We start from the raw sequence: 17305 nt of genomic DNA, 5'->3' as shown, positions 1-17305 counted from the left end.
ACTTAAGCGATGGGGACTGGAAGTAATGTTTTCTATACATTAAGCACTCACAATACAAAATTTTGAGCATTACTTTCACAGCAAAGTTCTTCCGGCCAACACCGCCCGCAATAAACGTATATCCTCCGAGCAACCGCCGCTCAGATACTCAAATCGCATGGCGGATATTAAAGCCGCGCCATTTAACAGCCAAGTTCTCTCAGAGCTGCGACGCAATGAAACTACGAGAAAACACTCTAGCCTTACTTGTTTCGTTTACTTAGTTCAAAGGTAACCACATAATTACCGCTTTTACCTACAGAGAGCTCGTCGAGAGGTACGCTTGAAGAACATGAAAAAAACAAAGGGAGCAACGGAAGTAAACTGAAGCCGTCTCATGGCAGCGCCCATCCACTCTTCCAAATTAGTTTTTCAGTGTATGACCGTCCACGTTTCTCGCGCCATTCCTGCTCCCCTTGTGGCGCGGAAAATGTCAGCGCCTACCATCTACACGAGAGTACTGCATGGCTACGTCAGGCATTATGCACTAATTGCAAGAAGGTAGGGAATGCGCACCACTGTAGCACTGAGTAGTGGGTGAAGGCGGTCATAGCCAGTCATAGTCCGAAATCTGCGATCCTCATACCAATGAATGCTAAAAGTTAGCCCAGGAGCGCAACAGGGAGGCAAATTCGTACTGACCCATCAACCATGGCCGAGCAGTCGCCTGGTTCTGGGGACGAGAAGAGCATCTCGGCTGCGGATGACGTGGTGGCGGGAGCTGCCTGCCTCCTGCACACTTTGGCCAGACGACGGGACAGGCTCCTCCTCTTCTTCCTCTTGAACACCGGCTGCCTCGTCAGCGCTCCCCTCGCGACGAGCCTGGCGACGCGGTTGTTTGCCGGCGAGACGCGCAGGACGTCGCTGGCGCCTGGCGCCAAGCTGGCGAGCAGCAGAAGTTGACCCAACGACGTCGTCTTCGACCCACGTGGCGCGGCCCGGACTCGTCTCGACGACCGAGTTCGAACCGACGACGGAGAAGGGAAGAAACAACAACAAAAATATCCCGATCGACGGCGCGAGAGAATGAACGCCACCCCTCAGGGACGGCTTGGCGAATGTCACGGCCGAAATCCGCACAAAATGGTCCCAGCAGACGCGACCGGAACTGGGCGCCAGTGCCGGTACCGTTTGACGCCGCTGGGAAAGACGTTCTCCAAGAAGCCCTCCCCCCCTACCCGCACATTCCCTCGCACTCTCTTTATTAACCACCCCCGTTCTCCTGCCGTGTAATTTTATTAGGCTTGAACTCGCAGCGTTCTTTCATCGCTTCTTCACCCTATTCACATTTGGCGGGCGTTGCGTCCTCGCATCAGTACGCACAAGTTTCGGCCCCTGCGCCTTCTCGCCTCATGTCCACAGCTCGCAGCGATTACCCTATCCGCAGGAGACTCCTCCCTGTCAAAGTGCGGCGCTTCCCCCGCCACCTATGCGAGCCAATCGGAAGCTGCGTTTCGGTTTGCTCACATCCTCCTCCGTTCCTCTCCCTCATCTCCTTTTTGTGCCCTTTCTGCTCGCCAAAACAACCAAGAAAAAGTTTGGGGCCACGTGGTGTGAGCCTGCAGGAGATGAGGAGGAGAGGACACATGCAAGGGGCTGCGCAACACCCACGACGATCAAAACCACAGGCAGCGAAACTCCCGATCGCCCAGAAAAATGCGTCTAATAAGACGAGCAAGAAACCTCAGCAACTTCTCCTGTTACGTTCTTTTCTTCCGCTCGCAACTTCCACCGGCATCTATCTACTTTGGTTCCCCCTCCTCCTATAGTCAGTTTCCATTCTCTGACTCCCGACGTCGTGTTTCGATCGCAGGATGGCCTGAAGTCCCTTCACTGAAGCCACGATGATTCGAATCCACCCCGCTTTTCCCCTTGAGCGATGTACCAAGCAGCAATACTGGGAACGGGCTTGGAAGGGGCACAGCAGATAGAAGGGCCGACGGGAGAGAGGTCTTGTTTTCCGGGAGCGTCCCTTCCCTCAAACGCCGCTGCTGATGAACTCCTTTGTGTTGCGGGGCGAGGGAGGGTGCGTGGCTCTCCACGCGGCCGCAAATCGCTGCTTCTATTTAGCAGCTCCGCCGCTTTATCGCCCCTCTGTCCCCGCAGCTAATAGGCGACCGGTGCTTTCTATTAAACTCGTGCTCTCGCCGTTGTCTTTTGCGCTCGTGCACGCTTTCACATCATTTGTCACTGCCTCACCGCCGCTGCCCTTTAGGAGCACTACATTTGTTTTTTTTTCTTTTTGTGGTTTGCTTATCGCCGCTTTTTTTTCTGTTTATTTCAGCATTAGTCTGCTCTGCTAGGACTTGCTTCTGTTACTTAGTCTCACGTCATACGCTGTCAAAATAGCGTTGCCGGTGTGGTAGTGCTAGACGGATGCGGGGAGACTTAAGGATCGAACGGGACGCCTACAGGAGCAGGAAAAGTGGGAAACATTTGCTTTTGTTTTCGCTGCCCCGTGGGACTTGCGCAGGCGGATACATTTGTCTAGTGTGGCGCGACGTACAACGTTTAGTCATTTTCAGGACGCCTTTAGGGGCGTTTTGTTTACGTGTCACGGCGTAGAACATTTTTTTTTTTTTCAGAGGTATCGTAGCCCAAAAGTTAGCAACGCAGTCAGTCGCATGTTTACTTCTTGTTGTAAACGTCTATGAGAAGTTCATGAAATAAGTATTTCGTTTTCGAAAGACGCTAAGATGACGGTATATTGATTTTTCCAATTTGTGGTTGGAAATACAGCCCAAAATAAGCACCAGGATAGCAATATTTTCTCTTATCCAGCAAGTCCTGAGGCCTCCTGGCGCAACTGGCTTTATTCTGAGGCATATGCAGTGCTCATATATGGAAACGGAGACAGGAATGAACACCTGTTATGCATGATTGCATGCAAGTGGGATGTGTAATGGCTCTGTTGCCGACTTTAAAGCTTAGATTTGTCCCAAGTGTACGTTAGGAAGTCTGAATTAAGCGGCTGTTAGAAATCCAAGTGAACCTGGAAACAAAACAGCGCACTGGATTTGTTTTGAAATTGCCCCTGTTTGATTCTGGGATGCAAATATCGGCATCTGTAGGGGATGCATGCGAAGCGGTTACGTCAATGGGCAACGTATATTTAAAACGACTTCTGCGCAACGCCTCTGAACGCACCCAGATTACATGACTGACATATCTTTTCGAACATTCTCTCAATATATGCATGTAAGGTGTCGTTTTATCACGGGAACTTTCCAGGGTTCGACAACAACTCCCATTGAAACCATTACGATGTGTTCAGGCAAGTAATGTTCCCTGTCTATTTTATTCGCCTAACTACACAAGCAATTTGGCAAATGTTAAGTTTGGCTTCATTCCCTCAAAGTTGTCGAAATTCAAGGAACACTTTTGGGATAGCAATTATGCGATGATCCCGCGCAGTAGGAAAATGTGCACCGCAGCTTGAACGAGAACGGCTGCTGGCCCCGTAGATCAGCAAGAAGCTCGCTTCACACTCCTCAATCAAACACGTGTAAAATTCATTAATTATTTTCTGAGAAAACCACTGTATGGCGGCTTTTGTGGAAGAAATGCATTCGAGCCTGAAATAATTTTTAGCAGCCTTAGGATCGGAATTTCGATTTAGGGTGAACTAATATTTTCGTAAGAATACGAAAATCGGTAAGCTTAAAAAAAATAGAAGCACCAAGTTCATAAATCCGTAAGTCTATACATCTGTCAGGGCATGTCAAGCTGACACACGTGATACATTCTTCTTTGATTTTCTCTCTGACTTCTTTCTTTCCTTGTCTTGCCCCTTTCATATCGCGTTTGTGTACTGAGCATATATTACGCTGTATCCCTACTCCAACTCCTGCCTAAAGCCTCAAAAGTAGGCCAGCCGAATGTAATAGATTAATAAATAAACATATAAGCATAATTTACAGCTTACCTGGGATTCTTACAATGATTATGAAGTTTTTAGAATACTTATACTCCTGCATTGGCGATATATTTCAAAGCGGCATATAATACATTAATTTTCTCCGGTTTATATGTATTAGTAGTAGCAGCTTACAGAACTGTGCTATCGATCTTGTTGCTGAGTTAGTGTTGCACACCTAATACTTTAGCTTATTTTTCATTTTTTTTTCATTTGGTCACTGTGCAAAAATTCACCGATGATTAACATACTCATTGGCGCGAAATTTCAGCGCATCTCTAAAGGTGTTTTCGTTTCGCGATACGTTGGCTGGCCCGGACTCGTGCGGCACGCTACAAACGGAGCGAAGCGTGGCGTGACTGCTTCGCCAATCGGAAGATCGCAAAAGGCAGGGCGCGGGTGACGCGTAGGCACGATTCACAGAAGCCGCCGCAGACAAGCTTCCGCTCATGCAACGCTATGTTTCCATATACGGTATCGGTGGCGTCATCGCTGAACAGACAACGTGCTACTTTGGCGCCATGTCGTAGCCGTCATCGCCACAGAGCCCGTCTTGTGCGGCACTACACTTTTCACCCTACCCTCCCTCTCCATTCCTTGCTCTCGCCGTCTTTCATTTGCCGTTGTGCTCCGCGTTCGCTCTTTGGTCGTGCGCTGTGCGCTCAGTTGCGCCGAGGACGCCAACGCAATAACGGGCGCCGAGGAGCTGCTTTCAGTGGCGTAGCTAGGTCGTCTGGCACCCGGGGCCCATAGGTCTTCTGTCACCCCCAGGCTGTAGTCGAGGAAGGCGAGGATATCGACAATTTCCGGGTGTCTTCAGACGTATATGACAACACCCCCCCACTGGCCCCTTGCACCCGGGGCCCACGGCCCCCCGCCCCCCCCCCCCCCCCTGTTGCTACGCCACTGGCTGCTTTCTAAGTTTTCACCTAAGTGACACCTAGGCAACTTATGAGTTGCGCATGCGAAAGTACGAGTTGAACGGCGCTAAGCAGTCCGTCGAGTTGTGCGGTGCGAGTGACGTACCATGGCGGCACGTAAGCCAGCGAGCAGCAGCAGCAGCAGCAGCAGCTTGCGGTGCCAACGCCGCATGCCACCGACACGGCGATGCCCTCTCCTCTCACGCCACACCTGCCGCGCTAGCGTGGTTTCGCCTTTCGCCCGCCCTGTTCCAGCGCTCGTGCCGAGAGCGAGGATGACCTGGCGTCAAGGCGATGCCTTCTCCCCGCACGCAACACCACCTAGACAAGCGAAGGCCTGAGCGCTCGGCGAGTGACGGAGAGGAGGCCAGCGGCACGCTCGGGGATACGGGTTGAATGCAGGGACAGTGCATTCGCGTGCAACGTTAACTGGAGCGCAATTATTTTTCCGGCGCAGTTGAACAGATTATCAAGCACAGAGGATTATCAAGGTGATTTTACTGACACAGAACTGTTCAGGCGCTGTAGAATGTTGGAGCGCGCGTTGTAATGCAACTGATTCAAGACGCAGTCGCCTTGCCTTTGGGCTTGCTCTTGTCTTTCGTAGGGTTGACACATAATTCGGGCACTCGGGAAACAGCGATGGTACTGCATCCGCGCGAAGCCGGATGTGGGCTCATGGTGCACTAACTATGCGTCCTGTGGCGTCATCCAAGTACGGTGCGTGGCGGACGATGTCACTGTCTGAACTGAAGTTCTCAAACCTATAAGAAAGGTAGAAAACGCTTTAAGTAAAGCACCTACTGGCGAAGCAGCATCTTACATCTTTAGCAGAACTCTTTCTAGACACTTCTGTTCTACATCGGCCGGAATTCTGATTATTCCTGTAAATCACTAAAATCAATTACGACTCATTGAAACTTTGAAACAGAGTGGACAATGCAGCAGCAGCCTGAGCATGTTGCCTAAACGCTTCTTATTTGTACAGCTCGTGGATTTCTTCGCTGGTCATGCCGTTCGTCTCCGGGGCATGGCGTGCCCTGCACCGGTTGAACACGTGGTTATTGCCAGCAATTTGTCGTGGTTCAGCCCTATCGTCCAGCCGTATGGCTGGCGTGAATTTCCTGCGCACTTTCTTTCTAAAGCGGTTCTGCGCACTCCTGTGGACGCTCCTTGCGTGGCTACTCCGACAGGGGACGCCATCAAATCGGTGACGTCAAGCTTCATCAGTATAAAAGCTCCGTCGTTCCAGCGGCCCGGCAGTGGGCAATGCAACAGCAGCAGCTTCAGCATGTCTAAACGCTTCTTGTTTGCACAGGTACGTTACTTAGACAAGTCGTGCTGTATCCGATCCGAAAATCGATTCCTGCTGCTGCTGTGTCAAAGTCGATTCAAATAGGTCGCGAAGCTTCGGACGAAAAGCGGTTCAGTACAGATTGTCACCGATATCAGCATGGGGGGTTATGGGAGCAGCGATTGAAGCGCGACTATGTTTGGAGGGAACAAACATTGGGAAAGAAAAACGCGTTTTTGAATTCAAGCGATACACAGTAAGATTCACTCAACGAAAATAAAATTCCTAGTCAATTTTATATATTCGTGATGAGTTCAGAAATACGTTTAATTTTAATATTATTAATAAATGCATTTCTTTTCAGCGCCCATCGCTACAGGGGGCGTTGACGCCACTATCACTCGCAGTGCAATGCACGTATACACACATATACACACGTATTAGGAAAGGGAAAGGGAGGGGCAGGCTGGCAGGGGCAGGCAATGCACGTCTTGAAATGGGCAGAAAGGCGCACTCGTATCACCTGTTGAAATACGCCCCCCTCACAATTTGTGCTTTCTTGCTTGTCGAAGTTTGTCTGAATTTGGTGACGCGGGTAGTTTCACTGCTTCTTAATCTCTTCAGTCAAACGTAGTGAGTTACGACCGCCAGATAATTGTGTAGTTTTCGTGCGATTGCGCTGGCTGACGGGCTTGGCATCCGACAATAAGATCAGCACTCTACACCTAAAGCTTTCGTCGGCCTCCAAAGAAAGTGTGTTCTGTGCAGGGATGCGATTTCGACAACCGTACGGCTGGCCTTTTCCTGCATCGCTTTCCACGCTGAAAGCTCGAAGCGCCCATCAAGTCGAATGGCGGGGCATTTGAATATATAGTTCCAAACGAAGAACAACAAAACAAATTTCGCGCCTTCGAAAACAAAATGACGTCACTTCTGCTTTTAACGGACATGGCGTCACGTTATTTTTTCTTCCGCCGGAAGTGTTCCCACCACATACAGATGGCCCTAAGCCCCATGAACCGGCGATGGACCGCCATGTTTTGAACGTATGGGCTCCTATGGAAGCTTCGCTACCAGGTATATTTACCTTGGCTGTGTTGCCCACATAGTTGTTTGCGTAGTAGACTGACGATTGTATATAGTGCTTTGACAGCTTTGTTACTCTTCAAAATGAGTCTTTTAGAATGTGGCGGTATTGAATCAAACCATGGCCCGACGGAAAAAGAAATGTCGCAGCTTTTATCTGGCCAAAGTAGTATGACAGCCTCTATCAATGATGTACTGACTAGACAAAGTAGAATTGAAACAGATATCGCTATTTTAAAAGAGCGCATGCTCAGCTTGCAAGCTCAACTGAGTACTTTACGTTTATTACAAACTGATGCAAATAATGTCAAGAAAACAGTAACTGATTTAGAACATAACTAATCCAGTTTTCTATGTAAAGTCGATGAATTAGAAAACAGGTAGAAAAAACAATTTGATCGCGTATGGCCTAAATGAACAAGACGGGGAGACGAACGACAGTCTCTTGAATGTGATCAAAAAATATGTTTACAAGGAAACGCTTGGACTTACTATTGATAATGCAGAAACATGTCACAGACTCGGAAAGAAAAAAGAAAAAGCACGCCTCGTGATTTTAAGGTTCTTGGACTATCGCGATAAAAGTTCAGTGCTGAAAGAGTGCAAGAAGCTTAAAGGGACAACGCTTTCTTTAACAGAGGACTTTTCTATGAAAGTTAGGGAGATAAGAAAAAAATTATGGCAAAGCTCAAAAGAAGAACGTGATCAGGGCTCTAAAGTTAAACTAGTTTTTGATAAATGCAGCATAGATGGTGAAATCTTTAAGTGGGATGTGGAAAAGGACAAACGCTGTAAGCTAAAAAGAGGGAGCAAATAACATGCTAACATTTGGCAATCACCATTCACCATCTTAAACCTTAACTGCCGCCGCGTTGTCAACAAAGTAGATCAGCTTGAAGGCAGCCTTTGCTCGCTTGACACCGATATTGCCGTATTGACGGAAACCTTCGTTAAATGAAGATATATATGATAGAAAATTTGTACCGATAAACTACAGAATAATGCGAAAAGGCCGCGATAGAAGAGGAGGGGGCGTAGCTATTCTTTTTAGATATTCCTTTCAAATTTTAAGAATGCCGGGCACCTCGGGAGTAGAACGCATTTCCTGCAATTTTTGTATTAACAACGTCAAATACATTCTTGGTGCCGTATACAGGCCTCCCGACTCGGCTGTTACAAACTTGGAATGCTTAAGAGAATATATGTATACCCACATAAAACAAGCGGATAAACTAATCTTAACATGGTGAGTTTAACTTGCCAAATATCGACTGGAGCACATTCACGTCACGCCACATCACAAATATTGATAGTGCAATAATTGATATTGCTTTTAATTTTGACTTATTGCACGTAATTAGGTATTTCACTAGAACCCACAAAGATTCAAATGCAGTTCTCGGTCTATTTTTTGTAAGTGGAAATATACAACATGATGTCTCATGTATGGTCACACATGGCATTTCAGATCATCAAGCAGTAGTATTGTCGTTGCAATGTGCCTCTCGCAGTAAAAATGACAAGATTCAGTATTACCCAAATTCTTCTCATTCAGATGACGCGTCTGTAATTGATACACTAGCATTTCATCTGGACGACTTTAAATATAACACTGCTAACATAAATGATCTGTGGCTTTTATTTAAAGGCATTATATTTAACTGTATGCAACAGTTTGTTCCAAAGATTGCGACGAAGGCTACGCGTCGGAATCCCTCGTTTTCCCTGGAGACGTTGCGCGAGCAACGCAGGCTTAAACAGCTTAAAAATTCCGCAAAATTAAAACCTAGTTCAAATTCCGAAAGGGTCATTGGGGAAGCATGAAATAAATTAAAACAAATGATCATAAATGACAAAGAGAATTACATTAATGTACAACTTCCTAGTGACAACGTCTTCAGGGAGATTCTGGAGGACGATGAGTCATTTTTCTTCCCTGTCCGATATGTTTATAATAGACGGTGTACACGACGAGCAGGTTGTGTGTTCTGCTTTTAACAGTGAGTTCAGTAGTGCTTTCACAACGGATGACGGTTGTCTGCCCTCTTTTTACATGGATTTGCCTTTTATTCCCGATATTGTTATTTCTGAGAATGGTATACGTCACTTACTGCTAAAAATTGATGAAAAAAAGATCCCCCGGTCCAGATGGCATACCAAATGCTTTCTTAAAACGGTGTGGTGCGAAATACTTGGAAGTTTTGTTCAGCAAATCGCTTCAGCATGGCATGCTTCCGGATGACTGGAAAACAGCAATAATCAAACAAATTCTTGTTTCCCGACTTGTACACAAGGGGGGAAACAAGAATGCCATAAAAAATCATCGACTAATTTCTCTGACTTAGACAACATGCAAAATTTTTGAACACATAATCTAAAGCACGTAATCGGTTTCCTTAATGAGCATTGCGTATTGACAAACGCTCAACACGCATTTCGGCATGGCTTTTCCACAAACGCCCAGTAGAAACAATTGACGATTTTGCCAACACAATAAATAATAGAAAACAAACCGACGCTATATTCATGGATTTCAGTAAAGCATTCGACAAAGTAGCCCACAGCAAATTACTTTACAAATTGCGTTTTGTACTTAGAAATGATAAGCTATGAAAATGGATGCAAGCGTAGCCAACCAAGCGTTTCCAATTCGTTACGATAAACCAGACTTCCTCCAAAACATTACCTGTTACCTCTGGCGTTTCCCAGGGATCCGTATTGGGTCCTCTCTTCTTTCTTGCTTTATATAAATGACATTGGTAATAATCTATCTGTAAAAATTAAACTTTACGCGGATGACTACACTATATGACAAAATTGACTCACCCCAAGATGAAATCAGGCTAAACAGTGACTTTGGCAAAATAGTTGCATGGTGCTCTCAATGGAAAATGGCTATTAACTATGAGAAAACCGTCCTTATGAGAGTAACACTAAGGAAAAAGCCCCTTCTCTTCCACTATTTTAGCCAGAACGCTTATATCTCCAAAGTATCTCACTATAATAAAAGCACTGGACAGGCGCCCTGCCCCGCTCTCTTTTCTTGTGTGTGTCCGTTTATTTGGCGTCTTTATATTTGATAATGAATATCTCACTATAAATATCTCGGTATACACATATCTCACTATGTTTCCTGGTCAGAACATACTGACACTGTAATGGCTAATTGTCTTCGCAAATTGTTCACCCTCAGACGGTCGCTAAAATTCTCCACGCCAGCTGTTTGCCTTGTGGCATATAATACAATAGTTCTTCCTACTTTAGAATATGCAATAATAATTTAGGACCCCTACACAAAAACAAACATTGAAAAATTAGACGGAATTCAAAAGAAAGCTGTCCGATTTATTTACAATTCTTACGGTCGAGCTTCTATAACAGATCTGCATAAACGTAGTGGCTTCTCTTCGATTACAGCACAAAATCGTATTCCCGATTAAAATTCTTTTTTCAGCTAATAATTGGCCACTACCATATTGATACCTCGCATATCTTAACACCTTTAACTGGTTATGCTACTCGTCATAAACACTCCCTAGCGGTAACCCCGTTGACACCACACAACAACCGCTTCAAATACTCTTATTGTACAAGAACAATAATTGACTGGAATAAATTTCCTGATGAAGTCGTTACACAAAATCCTTCATCCCGTTTTCAGGCGCACCTGTATTCATGACTCAACCGCACATAGTTTATTTGCTCCTTTTTTCATGTATTATGTCCTTTTGCCATGTTGAATTCAAGCGTCGGCATGATTGCTTGAACTGTATGTTTGTATGAATGTACTTGTATGTTCCCACCCTGCTAAGATCTTGTAAAAGATCGCAGTATCTATAAATTACTAAGTAACTAACTAACTAAATTAATAAATAAATAAACTTACCCTGGTGTGCTTTGTAATGACGACACTTCGGCACACAGCACTAGTTGGGCATTTCCACCGTAAAACCTTGTCGAGCCGACAGCACACATTCTTGCAAACACACCGCACACACAGGAGATACGTAAGAATGACGAACGTTCTTTCGCACGTGCAGCCCAGCCCCTTACAGACCAGCCCAAAAAGCATAGGGCACGGGCAAGCCCGAAAACACGTCTGAACATGCCCGCGCAACCGCCGCGCTGGAAGACAAAGCACATGGGTCACCACGGACGCGCGCGTTCGTGCACGAACGCTCGTCGTTGCGGTGCGCCGAGGCCTTCTCTTGTCCAGGTGGTGTTGCGCTATCCCGGCAACCGGTGTTCCCTTTCGCGTGCTCCGATTCGTCGAGCCGCAGCTCATGATGTGGCATCGCAGCCAGTGGGAACTCCGTCGAGGCGAAGTAGGGTCGTAGCGTCAAAGTCAATGGCTATCAGAGTTTATGTGCCGTTTCGCTGCTACAGATTATGGACGCGGGCTTTTTCGCTCAATGGGCCATGCGATGGTTTCGAATCAAAATCAGCTGCGTAATGTTATTTTTTTAACTCCCTTTAAGTTCAACAAGCGTTGTCGAAATCAGTACGGTATTTGCTGAGAAAAAAAATATCACCGAGATTGGGATACTCCCTAATACCGAATTCGAGCGCAACCCTATATGTGTTTTAATTTAGCGATATATTCGCTGGTGCGGACAATCTATCTCGTGCGGCAAGTGCCTCGCTAATCTGGAGATCGCGAGAGCCAGCGCGTGGGTGGCGCGTTGGCGGTTTTCACCGCCACGACCTACTGGAACTCCTTGCGCCCACTCTCGTTCAACCGTTGGCCGCAGGTGTCGCTTTTATAACCGGTTCGTCTGCTATACTACGGTATACTGGTGTGGCGTTGTAATTAGTATACGACGGCTGTTGTGTTGTGGCGAACTGCTTGCCTAGTTGATTTTCGCGAACACAGTGACAGTGATGTCACAAGGCTTTGATCGATCCCTTGGATCTAAAAGTTGACTGCCCGAACCTGCAAAATTGGCAGTGGCTTAGCTCCGCTATGCCAAGACATACGTAGCGAAAGCTAAGGCATAGCATGGTTAGTCTTGGTTAACCTTGATTGCAAGTCCAGGTTAGTCTGGTTGTCTAGCATGTTGCGGCGTCTAGCCAGTCGTTCGGCGCGCTGTTCGTCTGTTTCCTGAGCGATTTGTTTCCTCTTCATCTCGTTCCGATCTCGATTCCAGGCCTCGTCCTGCTAATCAGAATTGTCGCCGTCCATACTGCCACCTCAACTATGCTTGCGGTGGGCGCGAGCTCTTCTTTTCAATCTTCCAACATGTTATCAGGCATGCGACGCAGCTGGCGAAGCGAGCGGAGGCGAACACAACGACGAGGAACGTGGTGTGACCTCATGTGCCTCCTCGGAGCACAGCCACGGTGAAATCGCAAGTTCGCGACCAGTGAAGCTTTCGCTTTAATATCCACGGCGAGGCGCGCGTTGTGACGTCATGTGCCTCCTCGGAGCACGGCCACGGCGATATAGTAAGTCCGCAGCGAGTAAAGCTCCCGCTTTAAAAGAGAGGTAGCGCCATCCTTTGAAGATTGCCGCCGTCCTCTTCCCCTGTGCTTTCCCTCGGCGCTCAGCCCTCCCATTGGCCGAACGCCGTCACACGCTTTTTTTCTTGCTTATTTTTGCTTCCGCCACCATCGTGGTGCCAAACATTGCGAGCGGCGTACGCAGGGACCACGTTTCGCGCCTTCTTTGTGCTTTCGAAGCGTAGTTCCGTGTTCGCGATGTCGCGTTGCTGTGCCTTCGGGTGCACACAAGTGAGAGGGGGGACGGTAAGCGACTATTTCGTGTTCCATCTGCCAAGCGATACCCGGCGCAGAGGAAGGTCTGGCTGCAAAGTATCAGCCGGGCTGATTTCAACCCAACGCAATGGTCCCGGCTTTGCGAGGTAAGCGAATGATACTTCACGCATCACTAATCTCATATGCTGCCGCTTGTATGCAGCTTCGTTATTTTTTCACTGTCTTAAGCGCCGCATGTTTGCGCTGCGTTTATTTGCAACTTTCGCGCCCGACTTCAATCAGGTCGTCTTTAAACGCACGTGCGTTCTGTCGACTGAGTCATTCAATCCATGGCATTGTCTTTGTTTCGCCTGAATGTATGCGAACAGCACCTTTTGTGCGTATCGTCATACGTTACGGAACGGTGACGGTACGTAGGCAAACAGGTGTGCTGATGATGTTCCGATCATTATAAGCCGTTGTCGCTCTTTAGCGCCTTATCCATCCGCGTCGAACCGTTATGAACCGTGACCAAACGTACTCGGGCGGCGACACCGCCGTGCGGACAGTACCTTGAGAGCGATCTGCGATGCCGACAATTAGTGCCGACTGCTGATAAGAGAGAGAGACAACTTTATTTATCCAATCTTAAAGGGAAAGGGGCTGCGGGAAGAAGGCGAGGAAGGTTATCCTACTCGCGGTAGGCCTCCTCTACCACCTCAGCCCACCTCAGGATAGTTCCTGAAGTTCGGGGTTGTAGCTGCGCATGGCAGCCTCCCGCAGCTCCCTACTACTTAAAACTCTACAAAGATTAGGGGGAGGGGAGTGGTTCTTGCATTGCCGCATAATGTGGTTAAGGTCCGCTCTGCTAGCAGGACCAAACTTGCAGGCCGAATTAGGGTATATTCCCGCGTGAATTTTGTGACGTAAGGCAGGAGATAGAAAGGTGCGGGTCTGTAGTTTACGCCACAGAACCTCGTGTATGCGTGACGACCGAATCATTAAAGGAGGGAGGGTTAGGCGACCTAGGCGGTAATGCCCGCAAATGTCGTGGTATGTAAGTAATCTGTCTTTGGAGGTGAATCCTGGAGGGAGATTATTGGCGTCTGGACCGTCCCCTAGTCTAGCCTGTGCTCGGTTCGTGAAAGCTCGAGCACTTAGGTGGGCCGCTTCATTGCCGATTAGGCCTGCGTGAGCAGGTGTCCAGATTAAACTCAGAAGTTGGGCTGGCGGATTGTGAGATAGAGGATAGAGACGAGGCCTAGGGCTGTCCTGCAAACCCTACCCGCTCGGAAGTTGTGTATGACAGTTTTGGAGTCACTTACTATGACAGAGTAATTGGGTATTGTTGCGGCGAGTGCCACCACCGCCTACTCTGCCTCCTCCGAAGAAGAGGCTATAATGGATGCTCCCGTCGCAATACTGCCATTGGAGTCAACGACTGATATGGTGAATTTGTGTCCACACGGATACTCTGCGGCATCGACATAGAGCACGTCTTTGTAGTTAAATAACTTTTTCTGCAGGGCTTTAGCTCGTTGTTGCCTTCTATGTTCGTGATGAACAGGGTGCATATTCTTAGGGAGAGGAGGGATATGAAAGTGCTCATGTATCGAGTGGGGAATATTGACTTTCTCATTGGTCATGGGTGCTGGGGAAATACTTAGGGAGTTTAGGATGTGCCTAACAGTGCGGGTGTTCGATAAGCGCTGGTATTTAGCGGTCAAGTGCATGGGCTTCTGAAAGCTCACTAAAAGTATTCAAGGTACCTGTCACCAAAAGTCTCTCCGTAGAAGCTCTACTTGGCACTCCAAGGGCAGATTTGTAGAGTCTACGTATCAGTGAATTAACTTTATCTTCCTCGGCCCTAGTTAAATGGAGGTAGGGAAGGGAGAATGTGATTTTATTGACAGAAAACGCCTGTACCAAACTTAGCGATTCTGCCTAGCGGAGACCTCCATGCTTATTGTACACCCTTCCTATTAGCCGTGTGGTGTGACCTACGCTGGTAGTAGCCGTTTGAAGTGTATACGTATTGAGTCGGTTAGATTGAATGTGCATGCCAAGTACACGGATTCTGTCTATTACGGGAACTTGCTTCCCCTTAATGTTAATCTGAATGTTCGGCGTAACGCGTTTATTATCGGATAGAAGTAACAGCTCAGATTTGGTGGGCGAGCACTCGAGGTTCACGAACCCGGCTCTCGTAGCCACTACATCTGCAGCCTCTTGTAAGGTATCTTGAATGCAGCCATCCGAGCCACCCTTAATCCATAGGGTAATGTCGTCTGCATATAAAGAATATTGCAGATCCGGTATTTGTGCTAGCTTCCCAGCAATATACCTCATAGCTAGGTTAAATAGAAACGGCGAGAGCACAGATCCCTGAGGAGTGCCAAAGCTACCTAGGGTGATTGGGGGCGAAGTTTGATCATTGAGACTTATGACGGCTGTCCGATTGGTGAGAAATTCGCGGATGTAGTCATGCATTTTTCTACCGCAGTTAATAACATTCAATTCACGTAAGTTAGATCCATGATCTATGTTGTTGAATGCACCGCGAAGGTCGATTCCTAAGATGGCTTGCGTGTCTTTACTAAACGTAGGAGTGAGAAGGTCATGCTTGAGCCTTAGCATGGCATCCTGGCAAGAAAGCGACTGGCGAAAGCCAATCATCTCTGGCGGGAATAACTGATTGTCTTCCGCGTATTTATTGAAGCGATTAAGCATGACATGTTCGAGCGTTTTGCCCAAGCATGACGTAAGGGGAATAGGTCTAAGATTACCTATGTCAGAGGCTTTATTGGGTTTGGGAATAAAGATTACCTTAGCAGTTTTCCATGAGCTCGGAAGAGAGCTGTTATCGAAGCAATGATTAGTATTCTGTGAGGGCAGAGATTGATTTGTCGTCCAGATCTCGGAGTAATTTATTATTTACATTATCTATACCGGGAGCATATGTAGTTTTAAGGGAAGCTAAGGGATGTCGAACTTCTGCCACCGTTATTGGGGCGTCGAGATGTTCATTAACCTCGCCTGTATAATCTGAATTCTCATGAGTTGTGGTAGGAGGGAGGTGTAATCCTGCAAGCTCCTGAAAAAGATGGGGAATATTATCCTTGTATTTGTGCAACAATTGAGTGATGTAGTGACTGTGGTACGCGCGCGAGGTCGAGGGATCAAGCAAATGTCTCAGCACTTGCCAAGTCTTTTTACTACTGAGATTACCATGCGTGCTCTCACATACTTGGCCCCATTGTTGATTAACTAGTCGGGTCGCATATGCTTGAATGTCATCGTCAAGTCTAGCTACACGGATGCCAAGCCTGCGGTTATGGCGGCGTCTTTTGCACCGCTTTAATAGTGATTCCTTCGCTCGCCACATGTGTAATAGTTTGGCATCAGCTGTTTGAAAAGGAGCATCAGGTAGCATAGTTGTAGTATGATTGTCAAAGTCCGTTTGGAGTTGACTAATCCATTGCTGTAGACCAAGTATGGAATTGGGAGCATTATTTGCGCGAGTTTTCCGAAATTTGTCCCAATCCGTAAGTTCGGCAGGCAGGGTGTGAAAGGGCTTGTGAGAGAAAGTAACAGAAATCTGTATGACGTAGTGACCGCTACCAAAATTGATTTGAAGGTTTTCCCATTTATTTAAGTTAACCCGAGAGGTGAGGCTGAGATCTGGTGATGTATCTATGGAGACACTATTTCCTAAACGAGTGGGTGTGTCGAAGTCACTGTGGAGGGTGAGTTGATGATCCTGAATGTGGGTCCATAAAGCTCCTCCTTTAGGTGTGGAAGTAGTGTGACCCCATAGTTGATTTGGAGAGTTAAAATCGCCAACAATGAGGAGCGGGTTTCTCCGAGCTTCCTGTTTAGCACGAGCCAAAACAGTAGTAAAACGGTGGTGTTTAGAGCTGGGACTGCTGTAAACGTTAAGGATGTAAATAGGAGCTGACCTGGTCTTTTTGGGAAGTATTTCTATGAAGTCGTGATCAATGTCGATACTCTCGAAATGGGAGCAAGTAACAGTCAAATGTTCTTGTGCTAGGATCGCAGTATTGGGACCTTCGCATCTTTTGCATTGGAATGTGTTGTATCAGGCGAATCTAACGTAACCATTCGTTTCTTGTAAAGCAATGACTGCGGGCGGTTGTGGGAGATTGGCTATGTATTGTTGCAGACTGGCCTTTTTTTTCGGAAAGCCCCTACAATTCCACTGCCACACAACTAGGTAGGAGCGCTTAGGGGATGCGGCCATGCAGTCGATAGAGTCTTTCGATAATTTGATTGAATCGCTCATCAATTTGGGTAAGTCTCGCGTCATCCTAGTTAAATTTAGGATTTATATTGGCA

At 47.2% G+C, this 17305-nt stretch overlaps 1 long non-coding RNA gene across 1 annotated transcript; it reads right to left on the bottom strand.

The window, feature by feature from the left end:
* Window positions 1–5351: 5351 nt before the first annotated feature.
* Window positions 5352–11931, bottom strand: LOC135903440 (uncharacterized). The gene is made up of 2 exons (XR_010564801.1): window positions 11142–11931; window positions 5352–5639 (listed from the first exon to the last, which is right to left on the bottom strand). It is a non-coding gene; the product is annotated as an uncharacterized lncRNA (long non-coding RNA).
* Window positions 11932–17305: the final 5374 nt, after the last annotated feature.

Source organism: Dermacentor albipictus, chromosome 2 (genome assembly GCF_038994185.2).
Source record: "Dermacentor albipictus isolate Rhodes 1998 colony chromosome 2, USDA_Dalb.pri_finalv2, whole genome shotgun sequence".
NCBI classification, from domain to species: domain Eukaryota; kingdom Metazoa; phylum Arthropoda; class Arachnida; order Ixodida; family Ixodidae; genus Dermacentor; species Dermacentor albipictus.
Note: the sequence above shows the minus strand (reverse complement) of the source record. Positions and strands in the feature narration are given on the sequence as shown.